The sequence below is a fragment of the Tachyglossus aculeatus genome, chromosome 25 (genome assembly GCF_015852505.1).
Source record: "Tachyglossus aculeatus isolate mTacAcu1 chromosome 25, mTacAcu1.pri, whole genome shotgun sequence".
Taxonomy (NCBI): Eukaryota; Metazoa; Chordata; class Mammalia; order Monotremata; family Tachyglossidae; genus Tachyglossus; species Tachyglossus aculeatus.
This window is the reverse complement of record NC_052090.1, coordinates 19,368,153-19,389,345: the sequence shown is the minus strand read 5'-3', so window position 1 is coordinate 19,389,345 and position 21,193 is coordinate 19,368,153. Positions and strand designations below refer to the sequence as shown.

The following is a 21,193-nucleotide window of genomic DNA, read 5'->3' as shown; positions in this document are numbered from 1 at the left end:
TAAAGTCCAAATAATCAACTTTACACACAGGGGTCTTCTGTGTCAAAAAGACGCTACCGATTGTGCCCAAGACCCAATCTGCTGAAAAGGTTCGCCTAAAAAGATGAACGGCAAAGCAACAGACTCTGCCCACACTACACAATCATAAAGATAACCTTCACATTCAATCATTTACAGGACTTGGCAGTATTTTTGATGTCATCTCCGGCTATCACAATCTTCCGGAAGCCCCTGCTCTCACAACCAACTCACTCGATTGTCACTTCAACCTACCGGTTGCCATCAGCTACCGGTGGTCCATAGCTGTGCCTCATCCTTGGGGTTGAGCTTCAGTATATCCTTAATATGTTTCCCTCTGGCCTGTGCTTATGGTCCCAGCATTTTGAGTCACCATACTGCAGTTGCCTAGACACCCTGGTGCTGTTCATTCCCCCGACGTGACATGCCCAGAGATGCTGGGTTAGGTTGCGATGACCGCTGCTCGGATGGCAGCAGGTTAGCTGCATTCCACAGTCTCATCATTTGTCTTCCCACAGTACCACGAGAGTTAAGCTTAACGACACTGATGAAATCATTCAACAAGTTGGAGGGAGGGTCTAGAGAAAGGTTCAAGCCTTGTAGCTGTACTGCCATGTAGAGAGACCTTCACTGTGATCTGAAACTTGATGCTACATTGGTAGTTTATCAAATCTCCCAAAGGACTTGCTGACCTTGGCAATTGTTTTTGAACTTCTTTTATGGTATCTGTTAAGCACTTACTATGTGCCAAGCAAGTACTAAGCACTGGGGTAGAAACAAGCTAATCAGGCTGGTCACCGTCCATGTCCCCATGGGACTCACAGTCCTCATCCCCATTTTACAGCTGAGACAACTGAAGCCCAGAGAAGTTAAGTGACTTGGCCAAAGTCCCACAGCAGACAAGTGGCCCAGCTGGGATTAGAACCCAGGTTCTTCTGAGTCCCGGGCCCACGCTCTATCCACTGGCCATGCTGCTTCTCTTTGTGCTACCTAACAAACCAAATTCGATGGCACCATTTTGCACACCATTACCGAGAGAAATCTTTGGAGGGGTGTCAGGATTCCTGGGTGTAGGTAGCTACCTAGCCTCAGTTTTCTACCAGCTTATTGTCGGTCCACAGTCCTTTGCTGATTGTATGAGAAGGTTCTTAATCACTTGTATATTTTGCTTATGTACTCACAAAAAAATGCAGCTCCTGCTTAAGGAATTCAAACACTTCTGATAACATTTACTGTTGAACAAAATGCTGAGAGTTTACCAAAAAGAAGAAACACATTTAAACATCAATTTTTAAGGCAGGCTGCAGAAGAGGCTGACTGACACTGAGCCCGTTAATTCAAGACTGCCCCTCTCCACTGGTGATGGGGAAAGGATCCAACCAACAGTAGAAAAAGGATCTTCATAAACTTCTCTGGGCAGCTACACTTGTTTAGAAACAGGGAGGTCCGATGAATGGGATGAAATGCTTTTCTAAGAGCTTGCCTACAGAAAATCTTGTTGTTTCCCACATGCTTGCATACAGCTCTACAGCAAAGATCACGTCTGCTGTGCCACTTTTTGTAGACTAAAGCCACCTGGCTAATCTGGGAAGCAAGGCTGGTAGGAGCCAATCCAGAACGGCTCCAGCTAGAACCTTGCCCGCGATGAAGAGCGATAACTCTGAGAGTTACTAAAAAGCGATCCATTCCCAAATCCCTGCCAGCACCCGCTTTCAAGAAAATTTCAAGAACCCATCAGCCTTTATAGTCATATTATATCACCCCGGAGAGGCATTCTACTTGTAAAATTCAGCAAGATATTTTCATGAAAGCCGAGTATTATTTCACTGATATAAAGAGGAACGCATACAATTATCTTCCTTTAGTCAATAAATTGAAGAAGCCTAGAAATAGTTCAATTTCCCTGAGAAAGCAACGGTGTTTCCCCTTCCCAGCAAAATATAGAATGACGCTCTGGAACTTCTGTTAAGCGGGGAGGTGAAGAACAGAGTAGCTATTCAATCAATGTCAAGTCAATGACTGAAGAGCAACACCTAGGAAAGGAAAACATAAAAAAAAAACTTCAAACCTTCCATTAAAGATTTCTTCTCCATTAAAGATTTCTTTGCCGCCAACAGCTAAAGACCCCTCACTCCAAACTCAGATTTCCTTTCCTTCATCTCTGCCACCACTTTCACATCTCTCTTTCTCGTCAGAGCCTACATAGGATCTGGAAGTCACCATTCCAGAACCTTTTCTCTGAGACAACATACACTATCAGAGAGTATAATAATACAATTAAGATAATTAATTCAATATTCATAACTTGAAAACAGCCGTGAGGACAGTAAATGTATCGTTTTGGAAAAGCATTCACAATGTTATACTGTAGAAACAAAACCCACTTCAGTATACTTAAGAGAAGTTAAAACTTTTGTCAAATAGAAGCCTTTGGAATTTACTCCGACCGTCGCAAAATGCCTTCTTTTGAATAATTTTTACGAGATCTAAATATTTCTATTGATTGCAAGTCTATCACTAGTTCTCTATTAGGACATATATTATCATTAATGAAATTATTCCTAAGTAAGCACTCATGACAAAGTGAATTCTAAGGCCTCCTATAGGATAAAATTCTTAACTGTTCATCAGTCAGTAAAGTTGACTTATTTCGTCAGTCTAATGCTGTGAATCCTTAATCCTTAATTGTCCCTCTGAGGGAAAAAAAAAATTTGGACTAACAGCTCCACATGTGACTATTTTCAACAGATATGCTACATTAATAACTTTAGTCAGAGTCTAAACTTTGGAATAGTTTGTTTCTGACAGAATGTTGGACCCAAGAGGATAAGCACTTAACAAATACCATAATTTTTATTACAGCGGAATTAAAAGCCTGCTCCTGGCTTTTGAATTTTGCTAACAAGAAAAATCACCTGGAAAAATTTTCATAGCTCTTTATTCTCATTTTTTGGCTACACTGCCATCAGTGCTTCGTTCTTGACCTTAATCAATCAATCAATCGTATTTATTGAGCGCTTACTATGTGCAGAGCACTGTACTAAGCGCTTAAGGATCCTAAGTAGTGCTCAACTAAAAATGAATTATTTGTTTATCAAAGTCTATATGGGCATCAACCACTCTTTATATTGTCAGTCTACCACCATGAGTTATTTAGAAAAATCCCAAGAGAGAAGGTTTAGAAGTGATTTCAAACTAACCTCTCTTGGCCAGTGATGGGTAACAGGAGATGGTGATATGTGCCAATCTATTTGCAGGTAAATAGGAGTTTACTTTTCTTGTCCTGATCCCGTCGAATACTGAGGGGTTCAGCCTCATTCTGCCTAGCACTACCCAATACTGTCTGCCTCTCGCATTATAGACACTGAAAATGTCCAAAAACATCTCTATCTGAAACCTAGCTACTCTACCGGGAAATAAATCATAATGAAGAGCATAAAAAAAATTACAGTCTGCGCTAATCAAACTCCAGACAAAAACAAAGTCAGACGTCGTCTAACTACATCAGTCCAAAGAGGATAGGAATGTAACCAAAATTGCTTTCCTTCGCTGCCTCTCTCTACATTTTAAGATTGCCTCGACACAGAGCCCGGGCCATCTCTGCCCTGAATAAATCTAAAGTTCTGCGGAGCCATTTCCGCAGCTGCACGCTCGAGGACTGCCTTTCCTGAGCATCTACATGCCACTTTGACATTAATAACCGGACTGAAGCATCCTTTACGAAGTTTACGGACCCACACAGGACCTCTTGGATCACAGGAAAAAAGATACACAAGTCAATTCCTCTTGAAATTTTAAAAGGTGGGTTCAAGTTTAGCACTGAAATTGTCTAACGTGTGGCCATCTCCACTTCTGCCGAGAATGGATGAGATTCGGTCCTGAGACTTTGGGACAGGGAACCTGGGCGAAGGAAGTGATGGGATTGAGAGAGGTTCGCGTGGCACCATTCGGGGACTTCACTGGAACAAGACAGCACCACCCTGGCTTGGAACGGGGCTACAATAAACTTGCCAAGTGCCATAAGCTTTGCCGCTTATTCGAGATCGTACCTCCCTTTTTGAAGAAAATGCCACTGAAAATAAAAGCACTCAAAATTTCATGGAATCGCGGGTGTTTGAATGGAATACCATTCAGTTATCTTGACCTTAGAAACTTCAGTGCATAAATTTGGAACTACAAACTATATCCCTGGGATACTAAAGATGTATGTGTTTACCATTATTTCCCCAACTGTTAAGGCTCCATGTTTTCCACCAGGCACCTACTTTCAAGTCAAAGGATGTCAGCACAAGATTTTCAATTTCAGCACAAGATTTTCAATGTCTAAACATAGAAGCCTGAATTATACAAGAAACTTGATTATGGCACTTTAAAAAAAAACAAACTTGGCTAAGTATAGCCAGTCCACGAAGTGCTACTTTAAACTTGGCAAAGTGCAGCCAACTCGAGCAACAGACCATCTGAATCTCACGTTTTTACATTATAAAGCATTAATAAAAAGCTTCCATTTTTAAATCAAAAGTTGTCTTTGATATTAGAGGTTCAAGTAAGTGACAATCACCTCCACCCTTTCCTCCTCCCGATCCCCACTACAGAATTTTCACTTTTACCATCCCTGTGAGAGGGAAGAGAAGGAAAACTCTGGACAAAACAACTTTAAAAAAAAAATCTCCTGATAAACTCAGACTAATGCACCTAATTTCCTCACTCTAATTATTTTCACTTAGCTAAAACAATTTTAAAGCACGAAAATGTGAAAGGATGAAGTTATCGAGATGGATTCTGAAACTCCACTTAGCCGAAAAATAAATACAAGGGGCCAAGAAAACATCAGAGACAAAATAACCAAGCAATCCAGGGACCCGAATATGACTGAAACCATCACCTGTTACAAGCCTCAAGCAAATAAGTTTAATTCCCCATACGGCAGGTTACTACACAGGGAACCGCTGAAATATCCTACCAAGACATTTTCTAACATTTGGGTTAAAAGTGCCGTTTACCACCCGCTCTCACCGTTCCCAAGTTCTTCAACGGGGGTCGTTTCTGCTCTTTCTGTGGAAAGCCATTTTAATGGAAATCTTGGAGGGGGGGAAACTTTCAGGGAGTCGACTGGAAAGCTTGGAAGGATTTCCCTTATTGTCACCTAGAGAGGCAAAGGAGAGTTCCACAACGTGCCCCAACCATCCAGCTTTCAGCCTTTTTTATTATCACTGTCAATGAATGGGCCCCAGTCAAATTAAAGCTGCCATTTTAGGTTAAAGACTGGAGAGCCTCTGTTGTGCAACAGCAAGACAAAAACACTCCAAACGACAGATGCACTCTTGTGAGTGTGTGAGTTGGGGAGGGGGTGGAGGAGAGCAAGGAGGGGGAGAGAGAGAAGCAGGAAAGAGGGGAAGGGGAAGGGGAAAATGATAGATTTCAACTTCATAAAATCACTGTTCAAGTTGGGGGGTTTTTTGAAAGAGGAATGATATATAGATACTCACACATTACTGCAAACTAACGGGATTTATAATTGGGATAAATCAGGTACCCACTCTGTTATCATCATCAATCGTATTTATTGAGCGCTTACTATGTGCAGAGCACTGTACTAAGCGCTTGGGAAGTACAAATTGGCAACATATAGAGACAGTCCCTACCCAAATATGGTCAGAGTCATTTAAGATGTTTTTTTTTGGGGGGGGGTGGTCGTCGTTAGAATGGATCTGTGAGGAAATGGAACAGAAACATTTTTTTTTTGTTCAACTTGACTGTTTTCTATAACGTGATTCCCCACTTGAGAGAGACGGAAAAACATCCCCTCAGAAAGGTGCCTGGGTAAACACAGCTCAGATTCTCGTTTACTTCAGATTAAAAAAAAATATATATCAAGGGACACACCGGCTATCCGTGCAAAATACATTTACCACAAATATTTCCTCCACTCCCGGAATCGGGAGCCGCTATTTTTTAAATGAACTATTCTAAATGTACTTTTCAAGATCGCACAAAAGCGAAAACAGAAAAAAAAAGTATACTGAGCGTGTACAGAGAGTTGGATCGTGTATCTAATTCTAGTCATTCAAAGGGAAACTCCCCATGTGGATTGCTACTTTTCTTTTGTCCATTGTCTGTTCAGGAGGGGTGGGGGGAGAGGAAAAAAAACTAGTTTAAACCCAGGCGTGAACAGGCTCTGAAAGTGACCTCAGGGGAAAAAATCTCCTCTTTCTCCCAGCCTGGGCCCGAAAACCACCCCCCACCGCCACCCCGCTCTGGGATGGGAGCGCTTATAAAAATCAGGCGGAGCAGTGAGTTTTCGGGGGTGGGGGGGAGGGGGTGGATGTTCCCACAGTGAGGGTGTCCTCCTCTTATGTAATGCCACCAGGATAAACGAATGCCATGTAATGATGGCTGCTCGTTGCCTGCAGCTCCTTCTCCCGGAGACTCACCAACAACCCCCAGCCCCCCCCCCCCACACACCACTCACACACACACCCAGACACACAACACCACACAGAGAGGGACCCACCCGGACGCGGGGTTCCCCCTTGCATCGCAAAAACAACAAAAAAACACAAAAAAAACCAACCCATTCGGCCGGTTCTCCCCGTGCGGGGGGGGCGCGCACCCAGACCCGGCCGGGGCCAAGGAGAGGAGAATCAATCATCAATCAATCGTATTTATTGAGCGCTATGTGCAGAGCACTGTACTAAGCGCTTGGGAAGTACAAATTGGCATCACATAGAGACAGTCCCTACCCAACAGTGGGCTCCCAGTCTAAAAGGGGAGAAGAAGAGGACGACGACTAAGAGGAGGAAGGGAGGAGGGAGAATCGAACAAACAACACCCTGCCCTCCTCCCCATCCCCCCTTCCTCCTCTTCCTCTCTCCACTGACCGCTCGGCCCCAAACCTCGTTTTCTTTTTTTAGGGAGGGTCCCACCTGGGCCTTGTTGGCGGCCGGGTTGGGGGGAGTTTTTTTTTTTCCTGGGGACACACACACACACACACACACACAAGGGGAGTTGGGTTTGGGTTTTAGACTGTGAGCCCACTGTTGGGTAGGGACTGTATGTGATGCCAATTTGTACTTCCCAGGCGCTTAGTACAGTGCTCTGCACATAGTAAGCGCTCAATAAATACGATTGATTGATTGATTGAGGGTGAAGTCTCTATCATGCAGGGCCCAGGGAGGGTAACATTATCTCCCTTCTCCTCCCTTTCTTTCTTCTGTTGGGATCCCCCCCCTCCCCGTGCCTCTGCTGCGCGCAACGCTGCTCTCCCCCAGTACTTTCCTGCTCTCGGTTCCAGCGCCTCGTGTTCCTCCCCGGACCCTCCCCCGCTTTTCCAACCAACCAACCTCACGGGTTCAGTCCTCGGCGAGAAAACCCCCGGGAGGAAAACGAAACGCCGGCGGCATTGGGAAGGTCTCACTTTGTTTAGCGCTGGTGCCGCCGCCGAGAGCAGTCAGCGTGGTCAGGTCCGGGGAGGAGGGAGGAAGGAGGAAGGAGGGATGGGGTTGGGGGGAGGAGGAGGAGGTGAAGAGGGTGAGATCCCCCTGTCGTGCTTCCCGGTGCCTTCTCTCCCGGAACCTTCCTCTTTTATCCTCCTCGCGGTTAGTTGGGCTCCCAACTTTTTCCTTCCTCCGCGATAAAGGCTCGGCCAACTCGTGCTCTGAAAAGGAAAGAGACGAGCGGTGGTGCAGGAGGAAACCGACACACACGCACGCACTTCTGTGTCCCCCCCCCCCCCCCAACACCCTCCCCGGCAGCACAACAAAAAGCCATTTACATCCGAGGAAGTGACCCGACCCTCACACACACACACGCGCGCACACAGGGAGAGAAGGACACACACTCACACTCTGTGCAAAAGCCTCCCTCCGTCTCCACCCCCTCCCTCCCGGGCCCGGGCGGCAGAAGTTGGGGCCGAGAGGGAGGGAGGGAGGGAGGGGAGTCGGGGGGCAAGTTGCCCCTGGCGACCGAGGGGGCTCACCCCGCCCTTCCATTCGTTGCAGCGTGTTTCGGGAGCGGGTGCGGAGCGCTGTGCTAAGCGCTTGCCGGGGAGGGGGGGGGGGCAAGTCGGTAACCTAGAGACGATCCCACCCCGTCCGTCCGTCCGTCCGTCCGTTCCCTCCCCCCCGGGAAGCTCACTCACCCGGCTCGGGGGGGGGGGTCTCTCCCGCTGCCCCTGGCCGCGGGCGGACCCTCCCTCATATAGACACACGCCCCCCGGAGCGGGCTCGGGACTTCAGGCGGCCGGAGGAGGAGGAGGAGGAGGAGAGGAGGAGGCGGTCCGGGTCGGACGGGCCGGGGGCGGGCCGCTCGGGGGCTCTCGGGTGAGCAGTTGCGGGGTCCCGGGTCCCGTCCCCCCCCCCCCCACCCCTCCTCTTCTCTCCTTTGTGTAATTTCACTCGATTCAAGTTTAATCCGATAGTTCCCCGGCGCGTCCTCCACGCCGGAGCCCCTGCACGCACCAGCGCCCGCGCGCGCCCCCGCCGCCCCGCGCGCCCCCGCCACGCCGCCGCCGCCGGGGCCGCGCCCGCGCGCCCGCCACCTGACGTCAGTCATCGCCTGGCATAATTTATGCAAGAATTCGGGCCCGGGACCCGACGGGCTGCGAGCCGCCTCACCGTACCTCGCTGTCGCCTGTCCCGCCATCGACCCCCGGCCCCCGTCCTCCCCCGGGCCTGGAATGCCCCCAATCCCTCTGCCCCTCCGCCAAGCTAGCTCTCTTCCTCCCTTCAAGGCCCTGCTGAGAGCTCACCTCCTCCAGGAGGCCTTCCCAGACTGAGCCCCTTCTTTCCTCTCCCCCTCGTCCCCCTCTCCATCCCCCCGTCTTACCTCCTTCCCTTCCCCACAGCACCCGTATATATGTATATATGGTTGTACATATTTATTACTCTATTTATTCATTTATTTTACTTGTACATTTCTATCCTACTTATTTTATTTTGTTGGTATGTTTGGTTCTGTTCTCTGTCTCCCCCTTTTAGACTGTGAGCCCACTGTTGGGTAGGGACTGTCTCTATGTGATGCCAATTTGTACTTCCCAAGCGCTTAGTACAGTGCTCTGCACATAGTAAGCGCTCAATAAATACGATTGATTGATTGATTGATTGATTGATTTTAGACTGTGAGCCCACTGTTGGGTAGGGACTGTCTCTATGTGATGCCAATTTGTACTTCCCAAGCGCTTAGGTACAGTGCTCTGCATCATCATCAATCGTATTTATTGAGCGCTTACTATGTGCAGAGCACTGTACTAAGCGCCTGGGAAGCACAAATTAGCAACATATAAAGACAGTCCCTACCCAACAGTGGTCTCACAGTCTAGAAGGGGGAGACAGAGAACAAAACCAAACATACTAACAAAATAAATAGGATAGATATGTACAAGTAAAATAAATAAATAGAGTAATAAATATGTACAAACATATATACATATATACAGGTGTATATATGAGCCCCAGGTTGTGAGCCCCTCCAACATGGGGCTCACAGTCTAGGAAGGAGGGTGAAACAGATACTGAATCCCCATTTTACAGATGAGGAAGGTGGAGCACTGAACCCCGATTCTGTCTCCAGCCTTGCCACTTGCCTAATGTGTGACCTTGGACAAGTAACTCAACCTCTCTGTACTTCACTTTCCTCTCAAGCGCTCAATAAATACGATTGATTGATTGATTGATTGAGAGACTTCCCGTCCGTCCGTCCCCCAGCCGGGATCGGGATCGTTCCCGATGGATTTTTCCCATTCCCGGCGCCCGAGGCTTGCCCCCCCACCCCTCCGGCCTTTCTTCCAGGAAGATCCTCCGCCGTCTGCCCAGGGAGGACGGAGCAGGCGCCGTCTCCCTAGGTGGCCGACTTGTCGTAATGACCGTGGTGTGTGCCAAGCACTCTTCTAAGCGCTGGGATAATGATGGCATTTCTTGTTACTATAAATTACATTATCATCATCATTAATCGTATTTATTGAGCGCTTACTATGTGCAGAGCACTGTACTAAGCGCTTGGGAAGTACAAATTGGCAACATATAGAGACAGTCCCTACATTACTATATATTACTATACTACTATATATCATTTTATTTATTATTATATATTATATAGATTTATTACTCTATTTTACTTGTACATATCTATTCTATTTATTTTATTTTGTTAGTACGTTTGGTTTTGTTCTCCGTCTCCCCCTTTTAGACTGTGAGCCCACTGCTGGGTAGGGACGGTCTCTATATGTTGCCAACTTGGACTTCCCAAGCGCTTAGTCCAGTGCTCTGCACACAGTAAGCGCTCAATAAATACGATTGATTGATTGATTGATATTATATATATTATATATATACTGAGAGCTCACCTCCTGCAGGAGGCCTTCCCAGACTGAGCCCCTTCCTTCCTCTCCCCCTCGTTCCCCTCTCCATCCCCCCATCTTACCTCCTTCCTTCCCCACAGCACCTGTATATATGTTTGTACATATTTATTACTCTATTTATTTTACTTGTACATATCTTTCCTATTTATTTTATTTTGTTAGTATGTTTGGTTTTGTTCTCCGTCTCCCCCTTTTAGACTGTGAGCCCACTGTTGGGTCGGGACGGTCTCTATATGTTGCCAATTTGTACTTCCCAAGTGCTTAGTACAGTGCTCTGCACACAGTAAGCGCTCAATAAATACGATTGATTGATTGATTGATTGATTGATTCCAGGAAGAATCGATCCTCCGCCCTCTGCCCAGGGAGGACGGAGCAGGCACCGTCTCCCTAGGTGGCCGACTTGTAGTAATGATCATGGTGTGTGCCAAGCACTCTTCTAAGCGCTGGGATAATGATGGCATTTCTTATTACTATAAACTATATTACTATATATTATATGTATATTACTATACTACTATATGTATTATTATATATAATATATTTATTACTCCATTTATTTTACTTGTACATATCTATTTATTTTATTTTGTTAGTACGTTTTGTTTTGTTCTCCGTCTCCCCCTTTTAGACTGTGAGCCCACTGTTGGGTAGGGACTGTATATGTTGCCAACTTGTACTTCCCAAGCGTTTAGTACAGTGCTCCGCACACAGTAAGCGCTCAGTAAATACGATTGATTGATTGATATTATATATATTATATATAGAGAGAGAGCTCACCTCTTCCAGGAGGCCTTCCCAGACTGAGCCCCTTCCCTCCTCTCCCCCTCCTCCCCCTCTCCATCCCCCCATCTTACCTCCTTCCCTTCCCACAGCACCTGTATATATGTATATGTGTTTGTACATATTTATTACTCTATTTATTTTACTTGTACATATCTTTTCTATTTATTTTATTTTGTTAGTACGTTTGGTTTTGTTCTCCGTCTCCCCCTTTTAGACTGTGAGCCCACTGTTGGGTCGGGACGGTCTCTATATGTTGCCAACTTGTACTTCCCAAGCGCTTAGTACAGTGCTCTGCACACAGTAAGCGCTCAATAAATATGATTGATTGATTGATTGATTGATTCCAGGAAGAATCGATCCTCCGCCGTCTGCCCAGGGAGGACGGAGGAGGCACCATCTCCCTAGGTGGCCGACTTGTAGTAATCATCGTGGTGTGTGCCAAGCACTCTTCTAAGCGCTGGGATAATGATGGCATTTGTTATTACTATAAACTATATTACTATATATTATATATATATTACTATACTACTATATATATTATTATATTTATTATTGTATATTTATTACTCTGTTTATTTATTTATTTTACTTGTACATATCTATTCTATTTATTTTATTTTGTTAGTATGTTTGGTTTTGTTCTCCGTCTCCCCCTTTTAGACTGTGAGCCCACTGTTGAGTAGGGACTGTCTCTATATGTTGCCAACTTGTACTTCCCAAGCGCTTACTACAGTGCTCTGCACACAGTAAGCGCTCAATAAATACGATTGATTGATTGATTGATATTATATATATTATATATATACTGAGAGCTCACCTCCTGCAGGAGGCCTTCCCAGACTGAGCCCCTTCCCTCCTCTCCCCCTTGTCCCCCTCTCCATCCCCCCATCTTACCTCCTTCCCTTCCCCACAGCACCTGTATATATGTATATATGTTTGTACATATTTATTACTCTATTTTACTTGTACATATCTATTCTATTAATTTTATTTTTTTAGTATGTTTGGTTTTGTTCTCCGTCTCCCCCTTTTAGACTGTGAACCCACTGTTGGGTAGGGACTGTCTCTATATGTTGCCAACTTGGACTTCCCAAGCGTTTAGTACAGTGCTCTGAACACAGTAAGCGCTCAATAAATACGATTGATTGATTGATTGATTGATTGATTCCAGGAAGAATCGATCCTCCGCCTTCTGCCCAGGGAGGACGGAGGAGGCACTGTCTCCCTAAGTGGCCGACTTGTAGTAATAATCTTGGAGTGTGCCAAGCACTCTTCTAAGCGCTGGGATAATGATGGCATTTGTTATTACTATAAACTACATTACTATATATTATATATATTACTATACTACTATAAATATTATTATATATATTATTATATATTGTATATATTTATTACTCTATTTTACTTGTACATATCTATTCTATTTATTTTATTTTGTTAATAAGTTTGGTTTTGTTCTCCGTCTCCCCCTTTTAGACTGTGAGCCCACTGCTGGGTAGGGACTGTCTCCATACGTTGCCAACTTGGACTTCCCAAGCGCTTAGTCCAGTGCTCTGCACACAGTAAGCGCTCAATAAATACGATTGATTGATTGGTATTATATATATTATATATATACTGAGAGCTCACCTCCTCCAGGAGGCCTTCCCAGACTGAGCCCCTTCCTTCCTCTCCCCCTCGTCCCCCCTCCATCCCCCCATCTTACCTCCTTCCCTTCCCCACAGCACCTGTATATATGTATATATGTTTGTACATATTTATTACTCTATTTATTTATTTATTTTACTTGTACATATCTTTTCTATTTATTTTATTTTGTTAGTATGTTTGGTTTTGTTCTCTGTCTCCCCCTTTTAGACTGTGAGCCCACTGTTGGGTAGGGACTGTCTCTATACACTGCCAACTTGGACTTCCCAAGCGCTTAGTACAGTGCTCTGCACGCAGTAAGCGCTCAATAAATACGATTGATTGATTGATTGATTGATTGATTGATTGATTCCAGGAAGAATCGATCCTCTGCCGTCTGCCCAGGGAGGATGGAGGAGGCACCGTCTCCCTAGGTGGCCGACTTGTAGTAATAATCGTGGTGTGTGCCAAGCACTCTTCTAAGCGCTGGGATAATGATGGCATTTGTTATTACTATAAACTATATTACTATATATTATATATATATTACTATACTACTATACATATATTATTATATATAATATATTTATTACTCTATTTATTTTACTTGTACATATCTTTCCTATTTATTTTATTTTGTTAGTATGTTTGGTTTTGTTCTCCGTCTCCCCCTTTTAGACTGTGAGCCCACTGTTGGGTAGGGACTGTCTCTATATGTTGCCAACTTGTACTTCCCAAGCGCTTAGTACAGTGCTCTGCACACAGTAAGCAATCAATAAATACGATTGATTGATTGATTGATTGATTCCAGGAAGAATCAATCCTCCGCCTTCTGCCCAGGGAGGACGGAGGAGGCACCGTCTCCCTAGGTGGCCGACTTGTGGTAATAATCGTGGTGTGTGCCAAGCACTCTTCTAAGCGCTGGGATAATGATGGCATTTGTTATTACTATAAACTATATTACTATATATTATATATATTACTATACTACTATATATATTATTATATATAATATATTTATTACTCTATTTATTTATTTATTTTACTTGTACATATCTATTCTATTTATTTTATTTTGTTAGTATGTTTGGTTTTGTTCTCTGTCTCCCCCTTTTAGACTGTGAGCCCACTATTGGGTAGGGACAGTCTCTATATGTTGCCAACTTGGATTTCCCAAGCGCTTAGTACAGTGCTCTGCACACAGTAAGTGCTCAATAAATACGATTGATTGATTGATATTATATTATGTATATATATATAGATACTGAGAGCTCACCTCTTCCAGGAGGCCTTCCCAGACTGAGCCCCTTCCTTCCTCTCCCCCTCGTCCCCCTCTCCATTCCCCCATCTTACCTCCTTCCCTTCCCCACAGCACATGTATATACGTATATATGTTTGTACGTATTTATTACTCTATTTATTTATTTTACTTGTACATATCTATTCTATTTATTTTATTTTGTTAGTACGTTTGGTTTTGTTCTCTGTCTCCCCCTTTTAGACTGTGAGCCCACTGTTGGGTAGGGACTGTCTCTATATGTTGCCAACTTGGACTTCCCAAGCGCTTAGTACAGTGCTCTGCACACAGTAATTGCTCAATAAATACGATTGATGATGATGATTGATTGATTCCAGGAAGAATCGATCCTCCGCCGTCTGCCCAGGGAGGACGGAGGAGGCACCGTCTCCCTAGGTGGCCGACTTGTAGTAATAATCGTGGTGTGTGCCAAGCAGTCTTCTAAGCGCTGGGATAATGATGGCATTTGTTATTACTATAAACTATATTACTATATATTATATATATTACTATACTGCTATATATATTATATTTAATATATTTATTACTCTATTTTACTTGTACATATCTGTTCTATTTATTTTATTTTGTTAGTACATTTGGTTTTGTTCTCTGTCTCCCCCTTTTAGACTGTGAGCCCACTGTTGGGTAGGGACTGTCTCTATATGTTGCCAACTTGTACTTCCCAAGCGCTTAGTACAGTGCTCTGCACACAGTAGGCACTCAATAAATACGATTGATTGATTGATATTATATATATACTGAGACACCTCCTCCAGGAGGCCTTCCCAGACTGAGCCCCTTCCTTCCTCTCCCCCTCGTCCCCCTCTCCATCCCCCCATCTTACCTCCTTCCCTTCCCCACAGCACCTGTATATATGTATATATGTTTGTACATATTTATTACTCTATTTATTTATTTTACTTGTACATATCTATTCTATTTATTTTATTTTGTTAGTATGTTTGGTTTTGTTCTCCGTCTCCCCCTTTTAGACTGTGAGCCCACTGTTGGGTAGGGACTGTCTCTATATGTTGCCAACTTGTACTTCCCAAGCGCTTAGTACAGTGCTCTGCACACAGTAAGCGCTGAATAAATACAATTGATTGATTGATATTATATATATTATATATATATACATACTGAGAGCTCACCTCCTCCAGGAGGCCTTCCCAGACTGAGCCCCATCCTTCCTCTCCCCCTCGTTCCCCTCTCCATCCCCCCATCTTACCTCCTTCCCTTCCCCACAGCACCTGTATATATGTATATATGTTTGTACATATTTATTACTCTATTTATTTTACTTGTACATATCTATTCTATTTATTTTATTTTGTTAGTATGTTTGGTTTTGTTCTCCGTCTCCCCCTTTTAGACTGTGAGCCCACTGTTGGGTAGGGACTGTCTCTATATGTTGCCAACTTGTACTTCCCAAGCGCTTAGTACAGTGCTCTGCACACAGAAAGCGCTCAATAAATACGATTGATGATGATAATATATATTACTATATATACTATATATATTTATATATATACTATAAGCTATATTACTATATTGTTATTACTATATTTGTTATTTATTACTATATGCAAAGCACTGTTCTAAGCGCTTGGGGAGTAGACGAAGTGATCAGGTTGTTCATTCAATTGTATTTATTGAGCGTTTACTGTGTGCAGAGCGCCGCACTAAGCACTTGGGAAGTACAAGTTGGCAACATACAGAGACAATCCCTACCCAATAATAATAATAATAATGATGGCATTTATTAAGCGCTTACTATGTGCAAAGCACTGCTGTAAGGGCTGGGAAGGTTACAAGGTGATCAGGTTGTCCCACGGGGGGCTCACAGTCTTAATCCCCATTTTACAGATGAGGGAACTGAGGCACAGAGAAGTGAAGTGACTTGCCCAAAGTCACACAGCTGACAATTGGTGGAGCCGGGATTTGAACCCACGACCTCTGACTCCTAAGCCCAGGCTCTTTCCGCTGAGCCATGCACAGTCTAGGTTGTCCCACGTGGGGCTCAGTCTTCATCCCCATTCTACAGATAATAAATGCCATCATCATTATTATTATTATGAGGGAACTGAGGCACAGAGAAGTTAAGTGACTCGCCCAAGGTCACGCACCTGACAATTGGTGGAGCTGGGATGTGAACCCATGGGGTAGCTACAAGGTGATCAGGTTGTCCCACGGGGGGCGGCTCACAGTCTTCATCCCCATTTTACAGATAAGGTCACTGAGGCACGGAGAAGTGAAGTGACTCGCCCAAAGTCACGCAGCTGACAAATGGCAGAGGCGGGATTAGAACCCGCGACCTCTGACTCATCATCATCATCATCATCAATCGTATTTATTGAGCGCTTACTGTGTGCAGAGCACTGTACTAAGCGCTTGGGAAGTACAAATTGGCAACATATGGAGACAGTCCCTACCCAACGGTGGGCTCACAGTCTAAAAGGGGGAGACAGAGAACAAAACCAAACATACTAACAAAATAAAATAAATAGGATAGATATGTACAAGTAAAATAAATAAATAAATAAATAGAGTAATACATATGTACAAACATATATACATATATACAGGTGCTGTGGGGAAGGGAAGGAGGTAAGATGGGGGAGATGGAGAGGGGGAGAGGAAGGAAGGGAAGGCCTCCTGGAGGAGGTGAGCTCTCAGCAGGGCCTTGAAGGGGCTCTTTCCACTGAGCCACGCTGCTTCTCGTGGGACTTGTACTTTCCCAAGCGCTTAGTCCAGTGTAAGCGCTCAATAAACACGATTGAATGAAGGAATGAAAGTGCTACTGGCGCCGCCCCGCCAAAGTGCCCCGGCCGATGACCTCCTCCTCCTCCTCCTCCCCTCCTCCTCTTCCAACAGACAAACAAACGGAACTCAGGAGCGCTGGGAGTTTCGTTCTGCCTAGAAACCCGCGCTTGGGAGTCAGAGGTCGTGGGTTCTAATCCTGCCTCCGCCACTGGTCTGCTGTGTGACCCGGGTCAAGTCACTCCACTTCTCTGGGCCTCAGTGACCTCATCTGGAAAATGGGGATGAAGACTGTGAGCCCCACGTGGGGCAACCTGAGGACCTTGTATCTAGCATCATCATCATCATCATCATCATCATCAATCGTATTTATTGAGCGCTTACTATGTGCAGAGCACTGTACTAAGCGCTTGAGAAGTACAAATTGGCAACATATAGAGACAGTCCCTACCCAACAGTGGGCTCACAGTCTAAAAGAGGGAGACAGAGAACAAAACCAAACATACTAACAAAATAAAATAAGTAGAATAGATATGTACAAATAAAATAAATGAATAAATAAATAGAGTAAAAAATAGGGATAGCAGGGTGGCTTAGTAAATCAGAGGTCGTGGGTTCTAATCCCGGTTCCGCCACTGGTCTGCTGTGTGACCTTGGGCAAGTCACTTCCCTTCTCTGGGCCTCATCTGACTGTGAGCCCACTGTTGGGTAGAGACTGTCTCTATATGTTGCCAACTTGTACTTCCCAAGCGCTTAGTACAGTGCTCTGCACACAGTAAACGCTCAATAAATACGATTGATTGATTGATTGATCTGGAAAATGGGGATGAAGACTGTGAGCCCCACGTGGGACAACCTGATCACCTGCATCTACCCCAGCGCTTAGAACAGTGCTTGGCACGTAGTAAGCGGTCAACAAATACCAACGTTATTATTACCCCAGCGTTTAGAACAGTGCTTGGCACGCAGTAAGCGCTTAACAAATACCGACATTATTATTACTGTGTACAGCGCCGCTGGAGAGGAGGGAGGAGTGTGCCTATTTTGTTTCGTTGTGTCTCCCCCTTCTAGCCTGTGAGCCCGTTGTTGGGTAGGGATTGTCTCCATCTGTTGCCGAATTGTACTTCCCAAGCGCTTAGTACAGTGCTCTGCTCACAGTAATTGCTCAATACATACGATTGAATGAGTGAATATTTCAAACGAGGAGCTGCCACGTTTTGCACCGCGCAGCACTTTTCCCATCATGTGTGCTCGGTATTACGCGAGGAGGTGTTTCTTAACGCACCCCAGACAACAGCAGCTCTAAGTGTTTGGAAATCTCTTCTGCAATTATCCTTTAACTTGAAATTAAAGGTTTGTTCTCCTCCGCCTTCCCCCTCTCCCTGCTCTGTCTCTCACACTTCTTCCTCGGTTCGGTTTTGGGGAAAGACAGCGGCTTTCCAAACAAATCCTCTCTTGCTTCTCAGAGGCTCTATTCCTCCTATTTCCAAACAAATCCCCTCTAACTTCTCAGAGGCTATTGTCCTCCTATTGCCTGTTCCTGGGAAAAACCGGCACCTATTTTCATGTCCCGGATTTTTTTCCCCACCCAGTAGTCTTCATTTTGTTAAATTTGTTTCTATGCAAATAAAGTTCATTTGTTATGAAAGAGAAAGTGTAGGTTGTGTACCCATTATTAGAGGTGTCAGGGCTACAGTAATTAATCGTCCCTTGGCAAAGAAAAAAAATGCCACTTTCCTATGCTCCTTTAGACTTTCGTATGCGAGTCACCTATTTGATGGTGCTATTCACCCCGGTACCGGATAAAACTTGAAATCTCGTGTCGTTTTCAGCCACCGCTAATTTCCGTGGAAGGCGAAGATTTCTGAAGACGAGGAAGTCAGAACCAGGTTGAAAAAGTGGAAGAGAGTTTTATTTCACACATTTTAATCAGGAGAAAAAGGTACCTGTAGTTCACCTAAAATAGACCAAACCTGGGGCTGCTTGTTATTAAGGGGTTTTCTAAAATAAGCAGCAAAAACCGTCAAAAATTCCTGGAAAGCGATAAAGTACACCATCTTTGCTATTCGGTTTAAATTTTAATTTTTTAAGGTGAGAGATTTGGAAAGCAATGAATCTCTCCTTTCCTCCTCAGTTTCAAATGTAGAGTGATCATAATTCAAATGGTATTCAGTGCTGCTGACAACCGGATACATAGAACCAAGGCTATTTAAGCGACTTCAGTAATTTTTTGGATTACTTGATAACTTGATACAAAAACAATTAAAATGTCACTGATTTTACTTTGATTTAAAATCCCCATGGTTGGTAGGGAATACCTGGGCGATCTTAACTCTTGTCTTACTTTTCCAGCTCTTCATTGTGGTCAGATAAATGTAGTCTATCCGTTTCAGTCAATCCGTTGTGTGTAATGAGTGCTGGCTGGGTGCAGAGTACTGTACTAAACACTTAGGAGAGGACAATAGAATACAATAGAACACGCCCCGCGGGCCCCCCTCGCCTCCGGAGTTTACAACTGAGAAAGACATTAAATTACAGGAGGAGCAACAAGAGTCTGAGAATATGTACATAAATGCTGTAGGGGTGGGGTGAGTATCTAAGTGTTTAAGGACTCCGAACCTCAACTGCCTAGGTGCCAGCAGAAGGAAGGGAAAATAGGGTAGGCGGGGAAAGTGGCGGGGAGAAGATTAGTCAGGGAAGGCTTGGGAGCTAGTTTCTTTTTTCAGTTTCCCCACTTCTCTGAGCTTCAGTTCCCTCATCTGAAATGACGTTTAAATGCCCCCTTAAGCTGGGAATCCCCTGTGAGATAGGGACTGTAATTTACTGATATTATTGCTTGTCTCCCCCTCTAGACTGCAAGCTCGTTGTGGGCAGGGAATGTGTCTGTTTCTTATATAGTTCTCTCTCAAGCACTTAATACGGTGCTCTGCGTACAGTAAGCACTCAATAAATATGATTGATTGATTGACTGTCTGACCTGATTACCTTGTATTTACCCCAGCGTTTAGTACCGTGCTTGGCTGGTAGGAAGCGTTAACAAATACCACAATTATTTCCCCACAAAACCTTGTATACAGATGGAAGGCGTCATTACATTGCAAAATCATAAGACTGTAAACTCCTTGAGGGCGGGGATTGTATCTGCCAACTGTATTGCATTGTATACCCCTAAGCTTTTAGTACAATGCTCTGCACACAGTAAGCACTCGTTAAATCCCATCTATTGATGGAAAAAGGAACACTGATCTAAATATACTACACCCCCCCTTCCCAAAATCAATGGCCAATTCCCTCCAGACTGCAAGCTCACTGTGGGCAGGGAACTTGTCTACCAACTATGTTATATTGTATTCTCCCAAGAGCTTAGTACAGTGCTCTGCACACAGTAAATACTCAGTAAATATGATTGATTGATCAACAGGTTTGAGGTAGAAGGGTTCATCAGATGGGAGAAGATGAATTTGCAACATATATGCCCGTCACTGATATTTAAGAATCTCCTTATCATTCACAGTATCTCATTAAACTCTGAATGAAAATCCAGTCCCGAGGTAATTCTCATGCATTCATTCATTCATTCATTCATTAAATGGTATTTATTGAGTGCTTACTGTGTGCAAAGCACTGTACTAAGCGCTTGGGAAGTACAAGTTGGCAACACATAGAGATGGCCCCTACCCAACAACCGGCTCACAGTCTAGAAGGGGGAGACAGACAACAAAACAAAACATGTGGACAGGTGTCAAGTCAGAACAAATAGAATTAAAGCTAAATGCACATCATTAACAAAACAGAATAGTAAATATGTACAAGTAAAATAAATAGAGTAATACATCTGTACAAACATATACAGGTGCTGTGGGGAGGGGAAGGAGGAGAGGAAAAAGGGAGCTCAGTCTGGGAAGGCCTCTTAGAGGAGGTGAGCTCTCAGTAGGACTTTGAAGGGATCCCCTCATGGTAATGTTTGTCAACAAAATCTAAGGCATGGGAAAAGTTCAGCTGTGGATATTTAATGGCAAATTAAATACCTATAAGAACTAGTACCTCTGTTTGCTCTTGGTCCTACAGTGACATTCGGTCCCTGAGCTCAACGTTGCCAGAATCTTCTGGTAAGAAGAGAGCGCTGCTTTTATACAGATCAAGGTGTGGCAGAACTGGCTACTTTAATAAGTAGAAGAGGCCAGGAATTTCAAGTGAGCACTTCAGGGGGTGCCTGAGGTATTCAGAAAATAGTGATTTCATTTAGATACGTTTATTTCTTAAGTTTTCTGTATTGTAAATCTTGAGTTATATCATCTACAAGAGTTTAAAACTAGACTGACTAGACTGTAGACTACTGTGGGCC

General features: G+C 44.2%; 1 protein-coding gene across 2 annotated transcripts in view; it reads right to left on the bottom strand.

Annotated features, from left to right (window-relative positions):
* The window catches only part of CHD7 (chromodomain helicase DNA binding protein 7), a 173,856-nt gene extending 166,350 nt beyond the window's left edge, over nt 1–7,506 (bottom strand). For both annotated transcript variants that reach the window (XM_038766762.1, XM_038766763.1), the window contains exon 1: nt 7,362–7,506. The gene's annotated coding sequence lies outside the window, so the exon portion shown is untranslated. The remainder of the gene's footprint in view (nt 1–7,361) is intronic.
* Nucleotides 7,507–21,193: the final 13,687 nt, after the last annotated feature.